This window comes from Crocodylus porosus, unplaced genomic scaffold (assembly GCF_001723895.1).
Source record: "Crocodylus porosus isolate Cpor-Errol unplaced genomic scaffold, CroPor_comp1, whole genome shotgun sequence".
NCBI classification, from domain to species: Eukaryota; Metazoa; Chordata; order Crocodylia; family Crocodylidae; genus Crocodylus; species Crocodylus porosus.
In genome coordinates this window covers 33,300,370-33,306,804 of record NW_017728915.1, presented here as the reverse complement: position 1 = coordinate 33,306,804, position 6,435 = coordinate 33,300,370, and positions in this window count along the sequence as shown.

Genomic DNA, 6,435 nt, shown 5'->3' with positions numbered 1-6,435 from the left:
AGGAAGGGGCTGTGGTGGTGGGGCAGACCAAGGCCCCCCATGGTGAGGGAGCGAGTTTGGTAGGGGCTGTGGTGAATGGGGCCCCAGCTGGTCCAGGTCATGGGACAATCGGAGCCCAGGCTTCTTGTCCAGGAGTGTGGGGGTCTCCTGCCATTGTGCACACCCTGGGATCTGTGCATGGGGTGGAGGTGGCTGTTGCTGCGCGCTGGGTTTTGTGTCCCACTGCAGATGGCCTGGGAGCAGTGCGATGCCACATGCCTGCTGCCACTAGGCTGTGCCACACCTGCCTGCCTGCCTGGCGGTGGGATGAACATGCTGTCTCACAGCTCCCGGGGCAGCTGCAGCAGGGTGTAAAGCCCAGTGCGCATTGGTAGCTGCCTCCGCTCTGCATGCAGATTGGGAAGTTGGGGGGGTGGGGCATGTGCTTCCCAGGCCTCGTTGGGATGTGCACAGAGGCAGGAACACCCTGATGCCCCTGGACAATCCTTCCAGGCTCTGATTTATCCTATCACCTGGCCCTGCTGGGGCTCCATTCACCACAGCCTCTGCCCCACTCCCTCCCTCACTGTGGGGGGCCTCAATCTGCACCCCCCCCATGGCCCTTTCCCTTTCCCCACAGATTTACCGCTGGGCAGGGTGTCTGTGTGTGCACATGGACATGCTCAGCTGCCCGCCCCCCCCACGTTTTCTCTATCACTGGTCCTATGGAGGCAGCTCCATGCTTCCTGTGTATTGCCTTAGGTTCCTGATAGGCCTGGCCCCATTTGACAGAGGCATAACCCTAAATGGACCAATATTTTTGGGAGTGTTAACCGCACCTGTGCACTGTGCTGCACTGAAGGGTGACCCAGGCTACAAAGTTCAATGGAGGAGCTGGCATGAAATAAAATTACTTGGGTGTAGGAATTTGCTTTATCAAGCACCAAATTAGAGCTCACTGTTCTCGTTCTTTTGTCAGAAGGCCATCTCTGCTCATTAGTACAGTCACCTCAAGTTCACAACCTTACTATAATTATCTTAAAATAACAGCAGGACTGCAAGTCACATTTGGGGCCCTAATTTTTTCCACTCCCTTGTTCACACCTGAGAAGAATGAGTAAAACTGGGCTGCTGTTCCGGCGATTTGCATCTATCTTGCTTAAGTGTGGTTGAGTGACTGCAAGGGGTAAGGCAGTGGAGAATAATGCCCTTCTGCCTCTTCTCGCACAACAGGAAATCTAGAGGAAACAACTGCACCGAAATCACGGTGCAGAGAAGCATGGCTTAAAAAAGGGATTCATAAATCTTGATTCTCTTGCGACTCCTTCCAGTCTGCACAACTGGACTCTCCCCAAACAGGTGTACCCTTCTCTGTGAGCACCTGCAGCCCCTTCACTGCTCGTGCTCCCTGCTGGGAGCCCACTCTGCACTCAACCTTGTGGCGATGTCGGGGGAGTCTGGCCAGGGGAAGGAATGCAGGAGTGGACTTCCTGTACACAGGGCTGGGCATATTTCTGTCCTCCTGCTTGTGTGCAGGGTCTTCTTTTCCTTAGTGTTTATCCTTGCTAAGGAAAAGATCCTTGCTAAATATATAATATTTTTTAAGAACATCTGCACTTGGAGGGGGGAGGAAGCAGGGACACCCTCCCCCTCCCAATTTTGTTCCTTTTTGTTCTGGGTTGTTTTTATTCTGTGCACAAGAAAACTGTTCTCCAGAGTGAGGGTTAAATGATTTCCTGACACTCGAGTCCACCCCCACAGTGCTGACTCATCACTTTGTTGGCCCCGTGCCACCCTACAGTTGTGGAGTGTATTTACCAAATACTTCACTTGGCGAACCAAGTGGTGGTGTGTTTATTTCTACTTTAAAATGGTTGAAAAAGGCTTCTTCCTCCTTTTTGTTTGTTTGTGTTTAAAAGCTTTTAAATCACTTACAGACCGGCCTAGTCCTATGGAGTCCTTCTCGTTTTCGTTTTGATAGGGCTTTTGGTTGGGGAGGGAAGCATTGCACGAGGAGCAGTGCTTGGAGAGGGTGCGTCTTTCTGAGTTTTCCCTGTATCGTAACCACTTGCTGCGTAAGGTAGACACTGCTGAGCGTGATCTCGTATTCGGTTGTATTGTGAAATAATAGCAAAGGCCAGCTGGAGCCTGGGGGCCTGACTTAAGCCTTAGTCAGAGGGAGCCTTTCTAATAAGTATGGGATGACACTGGAGAAGTACCTAATCCTTTTGGATTTCTTGTTTATTTTGGATGTTAAAAGACGAATCTAAAATGAAGGGCTTTTATCTGTTGGTCAGAGGGCACACAGGGTGAAAATTGTCACTTCCATCTGGCCACGGAAAGCGGTCTACAGCTGTGACCAAACACAAGTGCACAGCTGCAGACAGCTTCCAAAACAGGTAAAAATCTGAGCCCCTCATTGCGTGAGGGGTCAGATGACGACGCTTCAAAATGGAGCATCTTCTGCAATTCATGTCTGCTCTGCCTGCCAGCGTCAAGCTGTATTCAGAATGGGAGGGGAAGGGAGTGGAGGGAGTTTGGTTTGGGGGTGGTTTTTTTTTTTCAGCTCCTGCTGAAGGGTAAGGTAGGTGATTTGGAGACCCTCTTCTTCCCCACCCCCCACTCCCCAGGTGGGAAGGGCTCTAATTCACCCACCCACGCTGGCTGGGGAACCCCTAGAACAAACTCCCTCTGCTCCATTTTCCTCTCCCTTCCTGGAAACTTTGCAGCCTGGCAGGGTGCAAGAGGCCATTGCTAGGGGAAACTGGCTACAGCTGGCAGCTCAATTTTTTTTTTTCCCCCCTCCTGAACCAACAGTGAACTTGTGTTTGTGGCAGGGGAGCGTTGCAGCTCAGACTGCTTCCTCCGTTACAGCAGCGAGCCACACTTCTGTTTGCACCTGCGTCCTGACACAGTTGGGTATAGGAAACATCCAGGGAGGTGGCTTCAAGTACCTTTGTACTTTCCAGTCTAGAGCCTGGCTGGGCACAAGCTACAGGAGCCTGAGGACTGCTCCCATTTCCACCTGATCGTTTGTATGCTCATTCCAGGGAATGGCCCCATGATGGGGACTATAACTGGTGAGGGGCCGTTAGATGAGGTGACTCCTCGAGGGGCTGCACCACTAGTGTTGCAGCAGCTTTGGTGAAAAAGGCAAGATGAGAAGGGGCTGCTGACTTCAGGTCCTGCATGCTAGGCAGCCTGCTGATCAGTAAACGGGTAACCCGACCCATCTCCTTCAAGCCGTGGGGAAACGCTTGGTGGTTCGGCTGGTGAGGTGTTTGAGCTGAAGCACATTATTAGCCTACTGGGCAAATAGTGGATGGGGACTGTTTTGTCAAAGTCCCTGACAAACAGTTTGCTGCTGCTGCATACAATAAAAACAAATGAGGGGCTGAGGTAATACAGATCTTGAATAATTAGGCATGGGAAGAGCTTTATGCGAATGCCTCTATCTATTTAATGAACCTGTTGTAGAAAGTGAATACCCTAGAGCTTGGTAGGCAGTGTGTGTAATCACTAACCAGAAGGCTGGAAAGACACATTGGTATCGGATTGCTGATCTTCTTGAGGTAGCGGAGACTATATCCCTTATTTAGAGATGCATCAGAACCACCGTTCTGGAAGACCGTGAATAACTTCTTTTTAGATGATAATAATCAACTTAATCCTAACAAGCCAAGATTGCAGGTGTTTAGTGCTCAAAACATATTTTTTTTAATTATAGAAGTGCATATGCTAGATACTGCTGCTTATCTAACATCTTGGAAGGTAGCTGAAGTTCAGTACACCTATTCTAGCTGTTTCCTAGCTGTAACAAACATCTTTCCTTTTTATGTTTGATCTCCAGATACATTTCCACTAGCATTCCTTGGGGGGGCAGGGGGGGACCAGCTAACTTGCTCAAGGCTTTAATTGGGGAAAAGTAAAGATGAGAGATGTGACTGTAGATCTGAGAGTAGGTGAAGTGGAACATGCCCTTCTTTGCTAACTGTGGGGAACAGAATAACTACAGGTGGTAAAATTCAATTCCAGCTTTTGTGACACCTGGTGTTAGTGCCTGAAGGTGCAGACAGATATTACACTTGCTGTGCTCGGCCTCTTGAAAGTGGCCTACAGCTGTGCCCTAACAGAAGAGCATGGATGCAGACCGCTCTGACCGCACAACAAATTAACCCTTGTTATATGAAGACTCCAAAGTGGAGTGCCTTCATTAATTTATGTCTGCTCCAGCAGCTGGGCTGCTGCAGGCCAGCCCTGCCACTGGTGCCGTCCTCAGGATGGGAGGTGGAGAGAAGGGAGGGAGCTCAGGCTGGTGTTTGCCTGTGCTGGTGTGGGGATGGGTGGATTAGACCCCCGCCCCAATCCACATGCCTCCACACCAGTGCAAGCTGGGCAAACACTAGCTTGAGCTTCCTCCACTCCCTTCTTCCTCCTCTTTCCCTGCCCCGCTGCATCCTTGGACAGCACCAGAACTAGGAGAGGTGGGGCAGAGCTAGGTAGAGCAGCTGCAGACATGCAGACCCTCTTCCTGGATTGGCTTCAAACTTGGAGCTTAATTCTCCCGCCCTCCTGACCCTACAGCTAATATCTGTTGGATCGGGAGGTTTGGTCTAACTTGGGGGTTGTCAACCTGAGTTTGTATACACGTAGGGACGCTTAGAAAGGTTGTAGGAGGTATGTGCAGGTAGGTGGGTGGAGATGGAGTGCACCCTGAGGCACGGCAGCAGCATCTCCCCTGGCATGTTGGTGCACTTAGCCTCTTACCTGGGGGAGGGGGAGGTGTGTGCTGGGAGCCACTGGCCCCACGCAGCAGATTGTAGTGCCTCCCCACCCCAGCTTGCTTGCCTAATTGGCCGCTGCCCACGGAGCTGCACCTGTGACTGGCCACGGGAAAGCGGTGCAGGGCCTGGTGTACAGCAAGGGGCATGGTGGCAGTGGCACCCACCACGTGTGAGCTCCCCCTCCCAGCACTGCCACTATGTGCACCCCCGGGAGGGCATGAGAGGTGTGTAACCCTTGGATCAGTGTGCAAGGCAGGGTGGGCTACTGCTGCAGACTGGGGCCAGGGCTGCACTGGGCTGTTCCCAGTGGGAGGGTTGGGCTGCGTCGCACTCCAAGCCTGTGGCAGTGGTGCTGAGAGGCGGGGTTGGGAGAACTACAGCAAGTTCTGGAGTGGCTGCTCCAGTAGGCCCCTGCGAGCGGCTCATCTGTGGGGCACAGGCAGCTCCCACTGCTGCACACACCCCGGAAGGGCATGGGGGTGAGGGAATGCCCCCAGATCTGTGCGCAAGGTGAAGGTGGGATGTGGCCAGGGAAGTGCTGGTCTCTTCCCAGCAGGGGTGTTGGGCTAGGGCTACGGTGAATTCTGGGGTGGCCCTGCTCCTGGCGCCACTGCCCAGCCCCTTGCCAGGAACGGCCCAGTGCTGCCCCGACCCCAGCCTGCCCGCGTCCCGCATGCAGATCTGGTGGCACATGTCCCCCAGTGCCCTTCTGGAGTGTATGCAGTGGCAGGAGCAGGAGCCACCCCCTCCTCACCCCGGATGAGCCACTTGTAGCTCCTTCTCGTGCCCTTTCCCAGCTGTGTAGCACCTGCCCCAGCCCCACTCCCTCCCACACTGCAAGGGCCTATGGGACAGGGGCTACAGGAGGGGCTGCAGCCACTCCAGAATTCATAGCCTCCCAACCTCCCCTCCCAGAGCTGCCACCGCCTGCCCTGAGTGCTGCCCTGGCCCCAGCCTGCAGCAGCAGCCCGCCCTCACCCTGCATGCAATCTGGGGGCACACGCCTCCTGTGCAGCTACAGGATCTGTGCCCCCCACCTTCCTGCGCCCCATGGACAAGGTGCTTGCGGCTCTGTCCCACACCCTGCCCCAGCTACGCAGCTCCGTCCCCAAGCGCAGTCCCACTCGCTCCCTCACTGTGGGGGCCTCAATCTGCTCTCCCCTTGAAAACAAGAAACAGATATATAAAGGGGTATGTGAGTTGAAACTTTGAGATAGACCAGGGATTTTTCAACCTTTTTTAAACAAGTGTACCCCTTCTAACTTATGGCACTTTGTGTGATGCGCCATAAGCTAGACCAGGGAGCTGCACTTCTGTGTGCTCTTTGAGGTTTTGGCTGCTAAATTCAAGCTCCTAAAGGTGAATACAAGCCATTTTTTCTTCACAAGCTTAATATTAGTCAGCACTATGTTCTCTTTCTAGCAATTAGATGGCTTGCTATTCGGCATGTTGCCATGATGAAAGAGGATACCATGGCAGGAGTACATACATCATGGGCTTGACCTAAAAACTGCTGAAGTCAATGGGAAGAGACCAGCACTTCCCTGGCCCCATCCCACCCTCACCTTGCACACAGATCTGGGGGCATTCCCTCACCCCCATGCCCTCCCGGGGTGTGTGCAGCAGTGGGAGCTGCCTGTGCCCCACAGATGAGCCGCTCGCAGGGGCCTAC